Source organism: Tachysurus vachellii, chromosome 3, assembly GCF_030014155.1.
Source record: "Tachysurus vachellii isolate PV-2020 chromosome 3, HZAU_Pvac_v1, whole genome shotgun sequence".
In the NCBI taxonomy this organism is placed as follows: domain Eukaryota; kingdom Metazoa; phylum Chordata; class Actinopteri; order Siluriformes; family Bagridae; genus Tachysurus; species Tachysurus vachellii.
The window spans coordinates 35,197,583-35,218,860 of record NC_083462.1 but is presented as its reverse complement, the minus strand read 5'-3'; the positions used below and the strand labels follow the sequence as shown (position 1 = coordinate 35,218,860).

Here is a 21,278-nt window from a genome sequence, read left to right as displayed (position 1 = left end):
TGAAAACTATGGCAAACTAAGTGGAAGAGTGGAAGAGATGAAACCTGTCAAATTGTGTGTTATGCTTAGTGAAAAACAAGGGGGCATTCTAGTTTTAGTTAAATGCTAAGCTAGGGTTCATTCCTTCATTTTCTACCGCTTATCCGAACTTCTCGGGTCACGGGTGTTATGTTTCAATAAAGCTCCTGAGATGTCTTAATGTTTTTACTTTATTAACATCACATATTAAACAACGGACAGAAACATGCTGTGACTGCATTCACTGCTCAGCTTGCACGAGGCAACAACTCTTCTTCAGTACCAATACATCCCCACATACTCCACACTCTTGCCATCTAGTGGACAAAATACACACATCATATTATACAGTAACCTGATTATATCACATCACCCTTCCTTATGAGTTACTTAACATGTAACAGAAAATACTGTATGAAACAATATAACACTTAACAACTTTAAAACAAAGTCATACAGGGTCTAGCTTAACACATTTTCTTCTTATGTCATTCTCACTTAACCTCTTTTGCTATTTTTTCTTAAGCCATTTACACAAAGTCTTTATACTTCTGTGGAATTAAGACAGATCGTCCAGATTTTGTTTTTACCACCTTTGGTGAACGAACTGTTGTTTGGCTAGAATCTGACTCAGGTAAATTAACCACGGTAGCTTAGTGGTTAGCACGTTTGCCTCACACCTCCAGGTTGGGGGTTTGATTCCCGCCTCTGCCTTGTGTGTGTGGAGTTTGCATGTTCTCCCCGTGCCTCGGGGGTTTCCTCCAGGTACTCCGGTTTCCTCCCCCGGTCCAAAGACATGCATGGTAGGTTGATTGGCATCTCTGGAAAATTGTCCGTAGTGTGTGATTGTGTGAGTGAATGAGAGTGTGTGTGTGTGTGTGTGCCCTGCGATGGGTTGGCACTCCGTCCAGGGTGTATCCTGCCTTGATGCCCGATGATGCCTGAGATAGGCACAGGCTCCCCGTGATCCAAGGTAGTTCGGATAAGCGGTAGAAAATGAATGAATGAATGAATGAATGTTTGGAACAGCATTAAGCATTTCATTTGCAAGATGGTCAGGACTGTTGATTTCTTGCTGTACTTGAGTTTGTGAAGCTGAAGTAGATGTTGGTCCTTTGTCACTGGGTGTAGGCATTAGATGTTGCCGGTTTCATCTAAGTAATCCAGCCTCAGATTGCATAATGTAAGACCGCGGTGACTCACACTTCTCAAGTACTGTTACAGACCTTATCCATCCTCTCTCATCATCCAATTTAACTGCCACGGAAGCACCAGGTAAAATCTCAGGTAATGCACGAACATTGTTCCTCTTGTTGTAATATTTTCGATAGCTTGCTTTAGCTTTTGGATCCAACTTTCTCACCTGATGAAGATCTGGCCACTCAGGCTGCAGGTTTGACTCCAATGTGGGAACAGTGGTTCTTATTTGTCTACCCATCATAAGCTGTGAGGGACTTACACCTGTAGCCTGAATGGGTGTGGCTTGGTAGCTCATCAGTGCTGCAAATGGGTCTGATTGTTTCAAGATCTTTTTAGCTGTTTGCACAGCTCTTTCAGCCTCACCGTTTGATTGTGCATAGTGACATGTTGAAAATCATAGTCTCTTGCAAAGTCTCTAAATGCTCGTCCACTAAACTGAGGCCCATTGTCCGAAAACAAAACGTTGGGACAGCCCCATTGTGCAAACATGTTCTGTAAACAAGCATGTGTCATTTTTCCTGACAGGTCCGAAAGATGAGCTATATCAATATACCTCGAGAAATAATCCACAACTATCAAATAATGCTGCTTATCCACTTCACATATATCAGCACCAATTTTCTCCCATGGGCGGTTTGGCAGGGGAGTGGTTAGGAGTGGCTCCTTTTTCTGGGTAGGTCTTGTTTCCAGGCAGTCTTTGCAGTTATTAACAAGCGACTGGATTTCTTTACTTAATCCAGGCCACCACACACTACATTTCGCTCTCTCCCTACATTTCACAATGCCTTGGTGACCGCTATGCAATCTCTGGAGTATGTCTGACCTCATTGTTTGGGGAATTATGATCCTATCATCATAGAGCACAAGGTCCTGGAAAACTGACAGGTGATGACGTGCGCTGTAGTATGATTTCAAAGCTTGAGGGACATTGGCTGCATATCTAGGCCAGCCATCAGCCACATACTTCTTCACCATTTGTAGTTCATAATCCAGTCCTGTCTCTCTTTTCACAGAATCCAGCTTAGGTTGAGAGATTGGCCATGCATCACTGACAGCATTCTCGTAAGACTCCACATCCAGCACTAATTCAGAAACCTCTGCTGAAATGGTGGGCTGAGGGTGTCGAGACAGCGTGTCAGCAACCACCAGTTGTTTACCTGGTACATACTGTGCCTCAGGATTGTATCGCATCATCCGCAATAACAGTCTTTGACATCTCAGGGGAACTGAATCCAGATCCTTTGCATGGATCAATGGAATGAGTGGTTTATGGTCAGTGTGCAACACAAAACTTTCCATCTGATCTGGGCATCCTGTCAGCACCCTGGAGCAGTAGGCCACTGGTTTTAGTTGCCCGTCATGGTCTTGCAGCAAGACACCCCCCCCAGACCATAACTGCTGGCATCTGCGCTGACAACTGTAGGTATTGTGACATCATAAAACGCAAGAACAGGAGCTTCTGTGATTACTTGTTTCACGTTATTAAACGCTTCCTCTTGCACAGGACCCCAGTACCATATGACATCATGTTTCAACAGCTCATTGAGAGGTCGAACGATATCTGAGACATGAAGAACATACCTCCCCAGGTAGTGAATCATCCCCAGCATTCTCCTTAGTTCCGAGAGGTTCTGTGCCTTTTCCAGCTGTGTAATAGCTTCGACTTTGGCTGTATCAGGCCGTATGCCCTCCTTGTCTATGACGTGTTCTAAATACTTCAGTTGATTCTGTCTCAGTAGACACTTTTCCTTATTCAGCTGCAAACCTGCCCAGTCAATGACTGTCAAAGCCCTCTGCAATCGCTGCTTGTGTTCCTCAGGAGTGTTGCCATAAACTAAAATATCATCCATGAACACTGCGACTCCTTCTTGGTTGTTGAAGATTGCTGACACTTCATGCTGGAAGATTTCTGGTGCACTCGTTATTCCAAATGGGAGCCTACGGAAGAAATATCTCCCAGAAGGAGTAATAAATGTTGTTAGTTTTGCACATTCCATATCAAGTGGCAGTTGCCAGAAACCACTAGCAGCATCAAGGAGTGAGAAAACTTCAGCATGTGCTAACTTAGGAAGAATATCGTCAATCGTTGGCAGCACAAATTTCTCCCTTTTGACAGCTTTATTTAGTTGCTTTAGATCGATGCAGATTCTGATTTGCCCCGTTTTCTTTGGAACAGCTACCATAGGGGCGCACCATTCAGTAGGTTCAGTGATTTCTTGAATAACATCACAGTTAACCATTCTCTCAAGCTCAGTGTTTTTTACTTTTGAGAGTAAAGATATGGACACTCAATGTGCAGTGTGGACACTGTAGGGTACTGCATTCTCTTGTAAGCAGAGTTTGATAGGTTTCATCTTTACTAAACCAAGTTTGGGTAAGGAAATGGGTTGAAGCTCTTCCAACCTTTTCACTAAGCCCATAGCACTGGTTGTATCTCACCCAAGAAGATTGTTTATGTGGGGGAAACCACAACAAATGCAAATCAAACTGCACTGCTTATCTCTGTAGACTGTGACGGCTTTAAACTGTCCTTTGCAGTGCAATGTTCCCCCTGGGCTCTCAAGTTTCACATTTGCATTCTTGAGATGTGGATTGTACTTCAAAACAGAGAACGTTATCTCGGAAAGTACACTTATGTCAGCGCCCGTGTCAATTTTAAAGTCTATGTCTGTGCCTTGGATTGGAAGTGTGACCATTCATGCTCCACTTACATCATTAATTTGTGTCAACTCACCAAGGAAGTGTGTGAGATTGCTGCCCTCTGGTGGTTTGGTGACTTCATGGACTGCTCGGGTTCTACAAACTGCAGCAAAGTGACCCCTTTTTCTGCATTTGCAACATTCAGCACTTTTTGCTGGGGATATGTCCCCTTTTCCATGATTTCTTCCACATCTTTTACATCTCCATTCTGTTGCCTGCTCTGTCTGATTTCGTTTTGAGCCTATGTGTTGTCTAGCTCTTCCACTGTAATGAGATTTTCCTCTGGCACCAGTCACTTCACTGATTTGAGTACTAACACACACAGCTTGTTCATTAACGTGTCCTCGTACCTGTTCAGACTGTCTCACGAGCTCTATGGCGTGTTTAAGCTTCATATCGGGCATTAGTTGAAGCTTTTCCGACAGCTTTCTGTCTAAAATCCCAATCACAAGCCGATCACGAATGTTTTCATCCTTTGCTGCCCCAAAGTCACATGTACTGGCTAGCTCATGCAGGCTGTGAATATATTCTTCTGCCATTTCCCCTGGCCTCTGAACTCTTATTTGAAATTGTGCACGCTCATGAATAACATTAACTTTTGGTAGAAAGTAGTCATCAAGCTTCCAGATCACGTTTTCATAATCCTCAATTTCTCGCCCTCTCTAAACGTAAATGCCTGATACACTGTTCCGCTTCTTTTCCCATCGAATAAAGCAGACCTGCACTTCGGCCTCTTCCTTGACAAGTTTAGTGGCTATCCTGTAGCGGTGAAACCTTTGGCGCCATTCTGGCCATCTTTCGGGGTGGCTGAAGTCCAAATTGTCCGGGGGTTGAAACTTTGCCATCACGTCAATAGCACTCCACATCTAACACCATGTGATGTTTCAATAAAGCTCCTGAAATGTCTTAATGTCTTTACTTCATTAACATCAAATATTAAACAACAGACAGAAACATGCTGTGACTACATTCACTGCTCAGCTTGCATGAGGCAACAACAACTCTTTTTTAGTACCAATACATCCCTACATACTCCAAACTCTATTGCCATCTAATGGACAAAACACACGCATCATATTATACAGTAACTTGATTATATCACAATGGGGAGCCTGTGCTGAAAATAGGGTGCCAAGTTAAGTGATCAAATCAAACTGTGTGGCATCTTGCTTTCTGATTGAGTCTTTTGGCTTGGCAGTGCTGCTTTTGTCAAACCTGTTCAATTATATTAACTAGGATCAATTTGCTGCTTTTGTCAGAGAAGTCTTGGCTTTCTCACAGTTGAAACTACAAAGCAACCTCCCCATTGAGTGCAATTTAAATGCCGAGAATAGGGTGCCAGGTTAAGGGATCAAGTCAACCCTTGTGGCATCTTGCTCTCTGATTGAGTCTTGGGGCATGGGAGTGCTGCTTTTGTCGAACCTGTTCCATTATACTAATTAGGATAAATTTGCTGTGAGAAGTGTGAGCGATCACAGTTTTCCAAGTGACAAGCGGAGATACAGTTCATTTTATTGAAAACGATCAGCTGCCTTCAAGAGATCAGTCTGTTTCTTATTTTAACACAAAAACAGCACAATTCATTTTTTTTTTTGTAAACCAGATGATTTTCTCTGTGAGGTTTGGTTGAAGCAGAGACCAGTCAAAAGCAAGCAGGTTGAGTGGCACATAAACTGTGGCTAAAACATTGAAATCCACTGGGGAATTTCTCAAGGCCAGCATTTGGGAGTAGAGTGCGCCTGCCCCAGTGAAAGGTCATTCATTCATTCATCTTCTACCACTTATCCGAGCTACCTCGGGTCACGGGTAGCCTGTGCCTATCTTAGGCATCATCGGGCATCAAGGCAGGATACACACTGGACGGAGTGCCAACCCATCACAGGGCGCACACACACACACACACACACACACACACACACACACACACACACTAGGGACAATTTTCCAGAGATGCCAATCAACCTACCATGCATGTCTTTGGAACGGGGGAGGAAACCGGAGTTTCACGGGGAGAACATGCAAACTCCACACACACAAGGTGGAGGTGGGAATCGAACCCCGACCCTGAAGGTGTGAGGCAAACATGCTAACCACTAAGCCACCGTGCCCCCCTCCCAATGAAAGTTAAATGCCAAAAATAGGGTGCCAGGTTCAGTGATCAAATCAAGCTGTGTGGCATCTTGCTCTCTGATTGAGTCTTGGGGCTTGGCAGTGGTGCTTTTTTCAAACCTGTTCCCTTATATTAACTAGGATCAATTTGCTGCTTTTGTCAAAGAAGTCTTGGCTTTGTTACAGTTGGAACTACAAAGCAACCTCCCCATCGAGTGCAAGTTAAATGCCAAAAATAGGGTGCCAGTTTAAGGGATCAAATCAAACTCTGTGGCATCTTGCTCTCTGATTGAGTCTTGGGGCTTGGCAGTGCTGCTTTTGTCAAACCTGTTCCATTATATGAACTAGGATCAGTTTGCTGATTTTGTTAGAAAAGTCTTGGCTTTCTCACAGTTGGAACGATAAAGTAACCTCCCAAATGAGGAATCGAAACACTGTCTTCCGCAGGCAAGTTGAGAGCAGTGCCGCTTTTGTCCGAGACGTCGTTGCCTCCTTAGAGTTGGAACTGGGCGGAAAAGTAGCCTCCCTGTCAGGGAATCAAAAGCAGGGCTTTTACATGACAGGCGGAGATACTGTCCACTATACTAACGAGGACCACCTGTCCAGACAGTGGAAGGCTGCCGGCAACTGGGACTAGACTGCGCCTGCCCAGGTGCGAGTTAAATGCCGAAAATAGGGTGCCAGGTTCAGAGATCAAATCAAACTGTGTAGCATCTTTCTCTCTGAATGAGTCTTGGGCCTTGGCAGTGCTGCTTCTGTCAAACCTGTTCCATTATATCAACTACAGTAGGATCAATTTGCTGCTTTTGTCAGAGAAGTCTTGGCTTTGTTACAGTTGGAACTACAAAGCAACCTCCCCATCAAGTGCAAGTTAAATGCCGAAAATAGGGTGCCAGTTTAAGGGATCAAATCAAACTCTGTGGCTTCTTGCTCTCTGAGTCTTGGGGCTTGGCAGTGCTGCTTTTGTCAAACCTGTTCCCTTCTATTAACTAGGATCAATTTGCTGCTTTTGTCAGAGAAGTCTTGGCTTTGTTACAGTTGGAACTACAAAGCAACCGCCCCATCGAGTGCAAGTTAAATGCCTAAAATAGGGTGCCAGTTTAAGGGATCAAATCAAACTCTGGGCTTCTTGCTCTCTGATTGAGTCTTGGTGCATGGCAGTGCTGCTTCTGTCAAACCTGTTTGCTGCTATTGTCAGAGAAGTCTTGGCTTTGTTACAGTTGGAACTACAAAGCAACCTCCCCATCAAGTGCAAGTTAAATGCCGAAAATAAGGTGCCAGGTTCAGAGATCAAATCAAACTGTGTAGCATCTTTCTCTCTGAGTCTTGGGGCTTGGCAGTGCTGCTTCTGTCAAACCTGTTCCATTATATCAACTACAGTAGGATCAATTTGTTGCTTTTGTCAGAGAAGTCTTGGCTTTGTTACAGTTGGAACTACAAAGCAACCTCCCCATCAAGTGCAAGTTAAATGCCGAAAATAGGGTGCCAGTTTAAGAGATCAAATCAAACTCTGTGGCTTCTTGCTCTCTGAGTCTTGGGGCTTGGCAGTTCTGCTTTTGTCAAACCTGTTCTCTTCTATTAACTAGGATCAATTTGCTGCTTTTGTCAGAGAAGTCTTGGCTTTGTTACAGTTGGAACTACAAAGCAACCGCCCCATCGAGTGCAAGTTAAATGCCTAAAATAGGGTGCCAGTTTAAGGGATCAAATCAAACTCTGTGGCTTCTTGCTCTCTGATTGAGTCTTGGTGCATGGCAGTGCTGCTTCTGTCAAACCTGTTCCGTTATACTAATTAGGATTAATTTGATGCATTTTATCAGAGAAGTCTTGGCTTTCTTACAGTTGGAACTATAAAGCAACCACACCATCGAGGACCCGAAACACTGGCAGGCAAGGTGAGAGCAGTGCCCCTTTTGTCCGAGACATCGTGGGCTTCTTAGAGTTGGAACTGGGCAGAAAACAGCCCCCCCATCGGGGAATCGAACCCCGGTCTTCCGCGTAACAGGCGGAGATACTGTCCACTATACTAACGAGGAACACCTGACCTGATAGTGGAAGGCTGCCGGCAACTGGGACTAGACTGCGCCTGCCCCAGTGCAATTTAAATACCGAAAATTGGGTGCCAGGTTCAGTGGCTTGGCAGTGCTGCTTTTGTCAAACCTGTTCCCTTCTATTAACTAGGATCAATTTGCTGCTTTTGTTAGAAAAGTCGGCTTTCTCACAGTTGGAACTACAAAGCAACCTCCCCATCAAGTGCAAGTTAAATGCCGAAAATAGGGTGCCAGGTTCAGAGATCAAATCAAACTGTGTAGCATCTTTCTCTCTGATTGAGTCTTGGGGCTTGGCAGTGCTGCTTTTGTCAAACCTGTTCCATTATATCAACTACAGTAGGATCAATTTGTTGCTTTTGTCAGAGAAGTCTTGGCTTTGTTACAGTTGGAACTACAAAGCAACCTCCCCATCGAGTGCAAGTTAAATGCCTAAAATAGGGTGCCAGTTTAAGGGATCAAATCAAACTCTGTGGCTTCTTGCTCTCTGTTTGAGTCTTGGGGCTTGGCAGTGCTGCTTTTGTCAAACCTGTTCCATTATATGAACTAGGATCAGTTTGCTGCTTTTTATCAGAGAAGTCTTGGCTTTCTTACAGTTGGAACTATAAAGCAACCTCCCCATCGAGGACCCGAAACACTGGCAGGCAAGTTGAGAGCAGTGCCCCTTTTGTCCGAGACGTCGTGGCCTTCTTAGAGTTGGAACTGGGCAGAAAACAGCCTCCCCGTCGGGGAATCGAACCACAGTCTTCCACGTGACAGGCGGAGATACTGTCCACTATACTAACGAGGACCACCTGTCCTGACAGTGGAAGGCTGCCGGCAACTGGGACTAGACTGCGCCTGCCCCAGTGCAAGTTAAATGCCGAAAATAGGGTGCCAGGTTCAGAGATCAAATCAAACTGTGTAGCATCTTTCTCTCTGATTGAGTCTTGCGGCTTGGCAGTGCTGCTTCTGTCAAACCTGTTCCATTATATCAACTACAGTAGGATCAATTTGCTGCTTTTGTCAGAGAAGTCTTGGCTTTGTTACAGTTGGAACTACAAAGCAACCTCCCCATCAAGTGCAAGATAAATGCCGAAAATAGGGTGCCAGTTTAAGGGATCGAATCAAACTCTGTGGCTTCTTGCTCTCTGAGTCTTGGGGCTTGGCAGTGCTGCTTTTGTCAAACCTGTTCCCTTCTATTAACTAGGATCAATTTGCTGCTTTTGTCAGAGAAGTCTTGGCTTTGTTACAGTTGGAACTACAAAGCAACCTCCCCATCGAGTGCAAGTTAAATGCCTAAAATAGGGTGCCAGTTTAAGGGATCAAATCAAACTCTGTGGCTTCTTGCTCTCTGATTGAGTCTTGGTGCATGGCAGTGCTGCTTCTGTCAAACCTGTTCCGTTATACTAATTAGGATTAATTTGCTGCTTTTTATCAGAGAAGTCTTGGCTTTTGTACAGTTGGAACTACAAAGCAACCTCCCCATCGAGTGCAAGTTAAATGCCTAAAATAGGGTGCCAGTTTAAGGGATCAAATCAAACTCTGTGGCTTCTGGCTCTCTGATTGAGTCTTGGGGCTTGGTAGTGCTGCTTCTGTCAAACCTGTTTGGTTATACTAATTAGGAATTATTTGCTGCTTTTTATCAGAGAAGTCTTGGCTTTTGTACAGTTGGAACTAAAAAGCAACCTCCCCATCGAGGACCCGAAACACTGGCAGGAGAGTTGAGAGCAGTGCCGCTTTTGTCCGAGACGTCGTTGCCTCCTTAGAGTTGGAACTGGGCGGAAAAGCAGACTCCCTCTCAGGGAATCAAAACCAGGGCTTTTACATGACAGGCGGAGATACTGTCCACTAAACTAACGAGGACCACCTGTCCTGACAGTTGAAGGCTGCCGGCAACTGGGACTAGACTGCGCCTGCCCCAGTGCAAGTTAAATGCCGAAAATAGGGTGCCAGGTTCAGAGATCAAATCAAACTGTGTAGCATCTTTCTCTCTGATTGAGTCTTGGGGCTTGGCAGTGCTGCTTCTGTCAAACCTGTTCCATTATATCAACTACGGTAGGATCAATTTGCTGCTTTTGTCAGAGAAGTCTTGGCTTTGTTACAGTTGGAACTACAAAGCAACCTCCCCATCAAGTGCAAGATAAATGCCGAAAATAGGGTGCCAGTTTAAGGGATCGAATCAAACTCTGTGGCTTCTTGCTCTCTGAGTCTTGGGGCTTGGCAGTGCTGCTTTTGTCAAACCTGTTCCATTATATCAACTACAGTAGGATCAATTTGCTGCTTTTGTCAGAGAAGTCTTGGCTTTGTTACAGTTGGAACTACAAAGCAACCTCCCCATCAAGTGCAAGATAAATGCCGAAAATAGGGTGCCAGTTTAAGGGATCGAATCAAACTCTGTGGCTTCTTGCTCTCTGAGTCTTGGGGCTTGGCAGTGCTGCTTTTGTCAAACCTGTTCCATTATATGAACTAGGATCAGTTTGCTGCTTTTGTTAGAAAAGTCTTGGCTTTCTCACAGTTGGAACTATAAAGTAACCTCCCAAATGAGGAATCGAAACACTGTCTTCTGCAGGTAAGTTGAGAGCAGTGCCGCTTTTGTCCGAGACGTCGTTGCCTCCTTAGAGTTGGAACTGGGCGGAAAAGCAGCCTCCCTGTCAGAGAATCAAAAGCAGGGCTTTTACATGACAGGCGGAGATACTGTCCACTATACTAACGAGGACCACCTGTCCTGACAGTGGAAGGCTGCCGGCAACTGGGACTAGACTGCGCCTGCCCAGGTGCGAGTTAAATGCCGAAAATAGGGTGCCAGGTTCAGTGATCAAATCAAACTCTGTGGCATCTTGCTCTCTGATTGAGCTTGGGGCTTGGCAGTGCTGCTTCTGTCAAACCTGTTCCATTATATCAACTACAGTAGGATCAATTTGCTGCTTTTGTCAGAGAAGTCTTGGCTTTGTTACAGTTGGAACTACAAAGCAACCTCCCCATCAAGTGCAAGATAAATGCCGAAAATAGGGTGCCAGTTTAAGGGATCGAATCAAACTCTGTGGCTTCTTGCTCTCTGAGTCTTGGGGCTTGGCAGTGCTGCTTTTGTCAAACCTGTTCCCTTCTATTAACTAGGATCAATTTGCTGCTTTTGTCAGAGAAGTCTTGGCTTTGTTACAGTTGGAACTACAAAGCAACCTCCCCATCGAGTGAAAGTTAAATGCCTAAAATAGGGTGCCAGTTTAAGGGATCAAATCAAACTCTGTGGCTTCTTGCTCTCTGATTGAGTCTTGGTGCATGGCAGTGCTGCTTCTGTCAAACCTGTTCCGTTATACTAATTAGGATTAATTTGCTGCTTTTTATCAGAGAAGTCTTGGCTTTCTTACAGTTGGAACTATAAAGCAACCTCCCCATCGAGGACCCGAAACACTGGCAGGCAAGTTGAGAGCAGTGGCCCTTTTGTCCGAGACGTCGTGGCCTTCTTAGAGTTGGAACTGGGCAGAAAACAGCCTCCCCGTCGGGGAATCGAACCAAGGTCTTCCACGTGACAGGCGGAGATACTGTCCACTATACTAACGAGGACCACCTGTCCTGACAGTGGAAGGCTGCCGGCAACTTGGACTAGACTGCGCCTGCCCCAGTGCAAGTTAAATGCCGAAAATAGGGTGCCAGGTTCAGAGATCAAATCAAACTGTGTAGCATCTTTCTCTCTGATTGAGTCTTGCGGCTTGGCAGTGCTGCTTCTGTCAAACCTGTTCCATTATATCAACTACAGTAGGATCAATTTGCTGCTTTTGTCAGAGAAGTCTTGGCTTTGTTACAGTTGGAACTACAAAGCAACCTCCCCATCAAGTGCAAGATAAATGCCGAAAATAGGGTGCCAGTTTAAGGGATCGAATCAAACTCTGTGGCTTCTTGCTCTCTGAGTCTTGGGGCTTGGCAGTGCTGCTTTTGTCAAACCTGTTCCCTTCTATTAACTAGGATCAATTTGCTGCTTTTGTCAGAGAAGTCTTGGCTTTGTTACAGTTGGAACTACAAAGCAACCTCCCCATCGAGTGCAAGTTAAATGCCTAAAATAGGGTGCCAGTTTAAGGGATCAAATCAAACTCTGTGGCTTCTTGCTCTCTGATTGAGTCTTGGGGCTTGGTAGTGCTGCTTCTGTCAAACCTGTTTGGTTATACTAATTAGGAATTATTTGCTGCTTTTTATCAGAGAAGTCTTGGCTTTCGTACAGTTGGAACTATAAAACAACCACCCCATCGAGGAATCGAAACACTGTCTTCCGCAGGCAAGTTGAGAGCAGTCCCGCTTTTGTCCGAGACGTCGTTGCCTCCTTAGAGTTGGAACTGGGCGGAAAAGCAGACTCCCTGTCAGGGAATCAAAACCAGGGCTTTTACATGACAGGCGGAGATACTGTCCACTATACTAACGAGGACCACCTGTCCTGACAGTGGAAGGCTGCCGGCAACTGGGACTAGACTGCGCCTGCCCCAGTGCAAGTTAAATGCCGAAAATAGGGTGCCAGGTTCAGAGATCAAATCAAACTGTGTAGCATCTTTCTCTCTGATTGAGTCTTGGGGCTTGGCAGTGCTGCTTTTGTCAAACCTGTTCCCTTCTATTAACTAGGATCAATTTGCTGCTTTTGTCAGAGAAGTCTTGGCTTTGTTACAGTTGGAACAACAAAGCAACCTCCCCATCGAGTGCAAGTTAAATGCCTAAAATAGGGTGCCAGTTTAAGGGATCAAATCAAACTCTGTGGCTTCTTGCTCTCTGATTGAGTCTTGGTGCATGGCAGTGCTGCTTCTGTCAAACCTGTTCCGTTATACTAATTAGGATTAATTTGCTGCTTTTTATCAGAGAAGTCTTGGCTTTCTTACAGTTGGAACTATAAAGCAACCTCCACATCGAGGACCTGAAACACTGGCAGGCAAGTTGAGAGCAGTGCCCCTTTTGTCCGAGACGTCGTGGCCTTCTTAGAGTTGGAACTGGGCAGAAAATAGCCTCCCCGTCGGGGAATCGAACCCCGGTCTTCCGCGTGATAGGCGGAGATACTGTACACTATACTAATGAGGAACACCTGTCCTGACAGTGGAAGGCTGCCGGCAACTGGGACAAGACTGCGTCTACCCCAGTGCAAGTTAAATGCCGAAAATAGGGTGCCAGGTTCAGAGATCAAATCAAACTGTGTAGCATCTTTCTCTCTGATTGAGTCTTGGGGCTTGGCAGTGCTGCTTCTGTCAAACCTGTTCCATTATATCAACTACAGTAGGATCAATTTGCTGCTTTTGTCAGAGAAGTCTTGGCTTTGTTACAGTTGGAACTACAAAGCAACCTCCCCATCGAGTGCAAGTTAAATGCCTAAAATAGGGTGCCAGTTTAAGGGATCAAATCAAACTCTGTGGCTTCTTGCTCTCTGATTGAGTCTTGGTGCATGGCAGTGCTGCTTCTGTCAAACCTGTTCCGTTATACTAATTAGGATTAATTTGCTGCTTTTTATCAGAGAAGTCTTGGCTTTCTTACAGTTGGAACTATAAAGCAACCTCCCCATCGAGGACCCGAAACACTGGCAGGCAAGTTGAGAGCAGTGCCCCTTTTGTCCGAGACGTCGTGGCCTTCTTAGAGTTGGAACTGGGCAGAAAACAGCCTCCCCGTCGGGGAATCGAACCCTGGGCTTCCGCGTGACAGGCGGAGATACTGTCCACTATACTAACGAGGAACACCTGTCCTGACAGTGGAAGGCTGCCGGCAACTGGGACTAGACTGCGCCTGCCCCAGTGCAAGTTAAATGCCGAAAATAGGGTGCCAGGTTCAGAGATCAAATCAAACTGTGTAGCATCTTTCTCTCTGATTGAGTCTTGGGGCTTGGCAGTGCTGCTTCTGTCAAACCTGTTCCATTATATCAACTACAGTAGGATCAATTTGCTGCTTTTGTCAGAGAAGTCTTGGCTTTGTTACAGTTGGAACTACAAAGCAACCTCCCCATCAAGTGCAAGATAAATGCCGAAAATAGGGTGCCAGTTTAAGGGATCGAATCAAACTCTGTGGCTTCTTGCTCTCTGAGTCTTGGGGCTTGGCAGTGCTGCTTTTGTCAAACCTGTTCCATTATATCAACTACAGTAGGATCAATTTGCTGCTTTTGTCAGAGAAGTCTTGGCTTTGTTACAGTTGGAACTACAAAGCAACCTCCCCATCAAGTGCAAGATAAATGCCGAAAATAGGGTGCCAGTTTAAGGGATCGAATCAAACTCTGTGGCTTCTTGCTCTCTGAGTCTTGGGGCTTGGCAGTGCTGCTTTTGTCAAACCTGTTCCCTTCTATTAACTAGGATCAATTTGCTGCTTTTGTCAGAGAAGTCTTGGCTTTGTTACAGTTGGAACTACAAAGCAACCTCCCCATCAAGTGCAAGATAAATGCCGAAAATAGGGTGCCAGTTTAAGGGATCGAATCAAACTCTGTGGCTTCTTGCTCTCTGAGTCTTGGGGCTTGGCAGTGCTGCTTTTGTCAAACCTGTTCCCTTCTATTAACTAGGATCAATTTGCTGCTTTTGTCAGAGAAGTCTTGGCTTTGTTACAGTTGGAACTACAAAGCAACCTCCCCATCGAGTGCAAGTTAAATGCCTAAAATAGGGTGCCAGTTTAAGGGATCAAATCAAACTCTGTGGCTTCTTGCTCTCTGATTGAGTCTTGGTGCATGTCAGTGCTGCTTCTGTCAAACCTGTTCCGTTATACTAATTAGGATTAATTTGCTGCTTTTTATCAGAGAAGTCTTGGCTTTGTTACAGTTGGAACTACAAAGCAACCTCCCCATCAAGTGCAAGATAAATGCCGAAAATAGGGTGCCAGGTTCAGTGATCAAATCAAACTGTGTAGCATCTTTCTCTCTGATTGAGTCTTGGGGCTTGGCAGTGCTGCTTCTGTCAAACCTGTTCCATTATATCAACTACAGTAGGATCAATTTGCTGCTTTTGTCAGAGAAGTCTTGGCTTTGTTACAGTTGGAACTACAAAGCAACCTCCCCATCAAGTGCAAGATAAATGCCGAAAATAGGGTGCCAGTTTAAGGGATCAAATCAAACTCTGTGTCTTCTTGCTCTCTGATTGAGTCTTGGTGCATGGCAGTGCTGCTTCTGTCAAACCTGTTCCGTTATACTAATTAGGATTAATTTGCTGCTTTTTATCAGAGAAGTCTTGGCTTTCTTACAGTTGGAACTATAAAGCAACCTCCCCATCGAGGACCCGAAACACTGGCAGGCAAGTTGAGAGCAGTGCCCCTTTTGTCCGAGACGTCGTGGCCTTCTTAGAGTTGGAACTGGGCAGAAAACAGCCTCCCCGTCGGGGAATCGAACCCCGGTCTTCCGCGCGGAGGCCATGAATTGTTTAGCTAAAACTCCCTAAACCGTTTCCCATTCATTTTCTATGGTAGTGCTAAACCACTACGGCTGTGGTATATTTTCGGCCGCTGACGCTTTTGTGGCGCTGTTTAACCCATCTGCGCATGCGCCGTGAAATAAAAAAATTCCCTAAACCGTTTCCCATTCATTTTCAATGGTAGTCCTAAACCACTACGGCTGCGGTATATTTTCGGCCGCTGACCCTCTTGTGGCGCTGTTTCCGCGCATGCGCCGTGAGATAAAGCGCGCTGCTCGACTCCCGTTCGTTTCATTCAACAGTATCGGCCCGTCGATCACAGGTATGTTACCTTAAAATGACTCGTTTGTGTTTTACAGTTAATGCCAAGCTCCTATTAGCTTCTCTGCGAACAGTTTTTTTTTTTCTTGTGATTGTTCTTGGACACATCGTCTGTGGTTTATTCAGTAGTCATTTTAAGTTAATATTAATTATAAATCCATATTAATTCTGAAATCAGAGTTTTCCAGGGTAATTACATACTAAACGATGAATGAACGTGTCTATTCTTTTTTCTGGGTTTTTTTGTAGTGTCTATATGTTTACATGTATTACACTAATTTTAAATGAGTTTATTTTTGTCCTGTTGATGATAATTACATACTAAACGATGAATGAACGTGTCCATTATGTCTATATGTTTATTTTATGTCTATATGAACGTGTCTATATGTTTACATGTGTTACACTAATTTTATATGACTTTATTTGTGTCCTGTTGGAGTGTTTAATTGATGATTGTGTGATATATTAGTTAAATTATTAATGAGCATGACTTTATTTCTGATTTTATGTATTTAATGACTTACAGAACAGTTGTTTTAAAAACTTTCAAGCACATTGAATGCTTTTAGTGTTAGTTATACTCTATATGTTAATGAGTGTGTGAAACTCTTTGTCTGTGATGGCTCCTATGTCCCATTGCCTTTTTCCATACATCAGTCAAAGTCACTCCTAGGTGTTAAACCACTAGGTGTGAAAGACTTGTCTGGGAACAGTTGTTAAGTGTTGCCTGATAATTAAATCATATGATTGTTAAGTTTGGGCCAGGGTGGGTAGGGATTATAAACAAACAGTGTATAATGTTTTATAGAGATTATTGTAAGGTTTTTTTTTAAACAGACATGCTAACATCTAACATTTACTACTCTTTCTGTATTACAGGTCACCGTGCACAAAAAATCTGTGTTTTGCCCAGGGTGCATTAAGGTCGTGTTCCGTAAGGGACCACTCGGATATCTCCTTCAGGACCCGACTGAGGAGGCCAGGGTGATCGAAGATAACCCAGCTCTTCAGGACAAGTCGGCACCAAAGAAGGAGGAGCTTGTCAGGCAAAATGCTCTTGCTGTGGTCCGTCAGAGAGGAGGCGACGCCTCTGACAAAAGAGAAGTTCTTGGTGAATACATCCTGCAGTTTGGAAAGTACAAGGGGAAATCTTTCCGGTGGCTTCTTGAAAATGACATGGGTTACACCATCTACCTGATAAAGAACATTCAGCAGGAAGAGGCCATGGGGGTCTTTACATCAGAAGGACCCAGCAAGAGCAGTCTGTTATCCTTTTCTAATTATGCCTGCAGTTTTAACGAAATTCAGTCTCTGCTCAGTTATGTGTCCAAAAATCCAGGTGTACCAGCAGCCTCGTCGGAGGTGACCAGCTGGTTGGTTTTGGTGCTCATGCGAAGAGTACGTGGCAGGAGATTTGGAACAACAGGGCTGATGGTTATGCATCCTTTATATTGTGGGCAACTTGTGTCCCGGGGACACGGATGTACAAGCTGCAGCAATACCTGCGTAATCAGATCCAGTCTGCCCGTCCGCAGCTTCTAAGCCAACGGGTCAGTTGTTTATTTTTTGCTTCTGTGAAGGAATTGTTTGCCGTTGTGTCCAGTAGTATGAATAACATCATAGCTTGTTTTACATGCACACTATACTTTAATTAATACAGAGGTATAATTTAAGAAATCCGAGTACACTGAAAATGTTGTCTTTCACCAACAGAAATGGATGATGACGACGAGTTAGAGAGTGCGATGCTGAACATCTCCCCCTCCAAGCTACAGTTGCGGTGTAAGTATTTCTTTCTGTACTGATTGCATGTAATGAATTGATTGTGTTCCAAATGGATTTTCATTTTGTCAAACATCTTAAAAATATGCTGTATATGTTAATGTGTTGTGTGCTTATCACTAGCTTCACGACCACTGTCATCAACATCATCATCCTCAGCTGCTGAACTGAGACGGTCTGTGGGACCAGGAAAAGGTTTTTACACATCAGGCTCAGCACTGGAGCACAGTTCTGTTGAATTGTGATATGAAATGCTCTCCAAGTCTGAATAAAAAGCCTTTCTTATTTTGTCACTGTTTTGGCCATGTTCTGGCCTTGTTCCACTAACAAATGTCTGTGCCTTTGGAGTGGATGGAATGAGATGGAAAGACAGAGATGGGTGGCAGAAAGGAGAAAATAAAAATAAATGATGTAAATTTTCTTTCACCTGCAGTAAACTTTTGTAAATATATTTTCTCTTTATTTAAATGTGTATTAATTTAATTAGTCTTTAATGTTGCATTAATATGTATATATGTTATGTGTGTTTTTCTTACGTGTGTTATTTCTATTGTGTTTTACTCCTTTAAAGTATTTAGAATGCCAAATAAACATAATGTTTTACACTTATTTCTTTGATGTAGTGTGTCTCACTTTACAGAATTTGTTATATATTATTCAGAAATGTGTTAAATATATGTATTTGTGTTTATAGTTCACAAATTAGTGTACAGAATATTTTTTGAAAGTTAGACTGAGTGGGATTCGAACCGATGTCTAGACAAACATTATAATTCATAAAAATTGACCGTGACGTACATTTAGCATCTGGGAGAGCAGCAAAAATGCTTCAATTTGATTGGCTGGCACTCTGTTCCAAGTATACACTTCTTGCCTCCGCGTGACAGGCGGAGATACTGTCCACTATACTAACGAGGACCACCTGTCCTGACAGTGGAAGGCTGCCGGCAACTGGGACTAGACTGCGCCTGCCCCAGTGCAAGTTAAATGCCGAAAATAGGGTGCCAGGTTCAGAGATCAAATCAAACTGTGTAGCATCTTTCTCTCTGATTGAGTCTTGGGGCTTGGCAGTGCTGCTTCTGTCAAACCTGTTCCATTATATCAACTACGGTAGGATCAATTTGCTGCTTTTGTCAGAGAAGTCTTGGCTTTGTTACAGTTGGAACTACAAAGCAACCTCCCCATCAAGTGCAAGATAAATGCCGAAAATAGGGTGCCAGTTTAAGGGATCGAATCAAACTCTGTGGCTTCTTGCTCTCTGAGTCTTGGGGCTTGGCAGTGCTGCTTTTGTCAAACCTGTTCCATTATATCAACTACAGTAGGATCAATTTGCTGCTTTTGTCAGAGAAGTCTTGGCTTTGTTACAGTTGGAACTACAAAGCAACCTCCCCATCAAGTGCAAGATAAATGCCGAAAATAGGGTGCCAGTTTAAGGGATCGAATCAAACTCTGTGGCTTCTTGCTCTCTGAGTCTTGGGGCTTGGCAGTGCTGCTTTTGTCAAACCTGTTCCCTTCTATTAACTAGGATCAATTTGCTGCTTTTGTCAGAGAAGTCTTGGCTTTGTTACAGTTGGAACTACAAAGCAACCTCCCCATCGAGTGCAAGTTAAATGCCTAAAATAGGGTGCCAGTTTAAGGGATCAAATCAAACTCTGTGGCTTCTTGCTCTCTGATTGAGTCTTGGTGCATGGCAGTGCTGCTTCTGTCAAACCTGTTCCGTTATAAAAACTAGGCTAGGATCAATTTGCTGCTTTTGTCAGAGAAGTCTTGGCTTTGTTACAGTTGGAACTACAAAGCAACCTCCCCATCAAGTGCAAGATAAATGCCGAAAATAGGGTGCCAGTTTAAGGGATCGAATCAAACTCTGTGGCTTCTTGCTCTCTGAGTCTTGGGGCTTGGCAGTGCTGCTTTTGTCAAACCTGTTCCCTTCTATTAACTAGGATCAATTTGCTGCTTTTGTCAGAGAAGTCTTGGCTTTGTTACAGTTGGAACTACAAAGCAACCTCCCCATCGAGTGCAAGTTAAATGCCTAAAATAGGGTGCCAGTTTAAGGGATCAAATCAAACTCTGTGGCTTCTTGCTCTCTGATTGAGTCTTGGTGCATGGCAGTGCTGCTTCTGTCAAACCTGTTCCGTTATACTAATTAGGATTAATTTGCTGCTTTTTATCAGAGAAGTCTTGGCTTTCTTACAGTTGGAACTATAAAGCAACCTCCCCATCGAGGACCCGAAACACTGGCAGGCAAGTTGAGAGCAGTGGCCCTTTTGTCCGAGACGTCGTGGCCTTCTTAGAGTTGGAACTGGGCAGAAAACAGCCTCCCCGTCGGGGAATCGAACCAAGGTCTTCCACGTGACAGGCGGAGATACTGTCCACTATACTAACGAGGACCACCTGTCCTGACAGTGGAAGGCTGCCGGCAACTTGGACTAGACTGCGCCTGCCCCAGTGCAAGTTAAATGCCGAAAATAGGGTGCCAGGTTCAGAGATCAAATCAAACTGTGTAGCATCTTTCTCTCTGATTGAGTCTTGCGGCTTGGCAGTGCTGCTTCTGTCAAACCTGTTCCATTATATCAACTACAGTAGGATCAATTTGCTGCTTTTGTCAGAGAAGTCTTGGCTTTGTTACAGTTGGAACTACAAAGCAACCTCCCCATCAAGTGCAAGATAAATGCCGAAAATAGGGTGCCAGTTTAAGGGATCGAATCAAACTCTGTGGCTTCTTGCTCTCTGAGTCTTGGGGCTTGGCAGTGCTGCTTTTGTCAAACCTGTTCCCTTCTATTAACTAGGATCAATTTGCTGCTTTTGTCAGAGAAGTCTTGGCTTTGTTACAGTTGGAACTACAAAGCAACCTCCCCATCGAGTGCAAGTTAAATGCCTAAAATAGGGTGCCAGTTTAAGGGATCAAATCAAACTCTGTGGCTTCTTGCTCTCTGATTGAGTCTTGGTGCATGGCAGTGCTGCTTCTGTCAAACCTGTTCCGTTATACTAATTAGGATTAATTTGCTGCTTTTTATCAGAGAAGTCTTGGCTTTTGTACAGTTGGAACTACAAAGCAACCTCCCCATCGAGTGCAAGTTAAATGCCTAAAATAGGGTGCCAGTTTAAGGGATCAAATCAAACTCTGTGGCTTCTTGCTCTCTGATTGAGTCTTGGGGCTTGGTAGTGCTGCTTCTGTCAAACCTGTTTGGTTATACTAATTAGGAATTATTTGCTGCTTTTTATCAGAGAAGTCTTGGCTTTCGTACAGTTGGAACTATAAAACAACCACCCCATCGAGGAATCGAAACACTGTCTTCCGCAGGCAAGTTGAGAGCAGTGCCGCTTTTGTCCGAGACGTCGTTGCCTCCTTAGAGTTGGAACTGGGCGGAAAAGCAGACTCCATGTCAGGGAATCAAAACCAGGGCTTTCACGTGACATGCGGAGATGCTGTCCACTATACTAACGAGGACCACCTGTCCTGACAGTGGAAGGCTGCCGGCAACTGGGTCTAGACTGCGCCTGCCCCAGTGCAAGTTAAATGCCGAAAATAGGGTGCCAGGTTCAGAGATCAAATCAAACTGTGTAGCATCTTTCTCTCTGATTGAGTCTTGGGGCTTGGCAGTGCTGCTTCTGTCAAACCTGTTCCATTATATCAACTACGGTAGGATCAATTTGCTGCTTTTGTCAGAGAAGTCTTGGCTTTGTTACAGTTGGAACTACAAAGCAACCTCCCCATCAAGTGCAAGATAAATGCCGAAAATAGGGTGCCAGTTTAAGGGATCGAATCAAACTCTGT

The 21,278-nt window shown here is 44.3% G+C and overlaps 1 protein-coding gene and 1 long non-coding RNA gene across 3 annotated transcripts in view; both read left to right on the top strand.

Moving 5' to 3' along the window:
• Nucleotides 1-21,278, top strand: part of LOC132843539 (NACHT, LRR and PYD domains-containing protein 3-like) — a 924,649-nt gene that overhangs the window by 406,973 nt on the left and 496,398 nt on the right. The window lies entirely within an intron of this gene.
• On the top strand, nucleotides 17,272-17,926 carry LOC132842393 (uncharacterized). The gene is made up of 2 exons (XR_009648025.1): nucleotides 17,272-17,503; nucleotides 17,627-17,926. It is a non-coding gene; the product is annotated as an uncharacterized LOC132842393 (long non-coding RNA).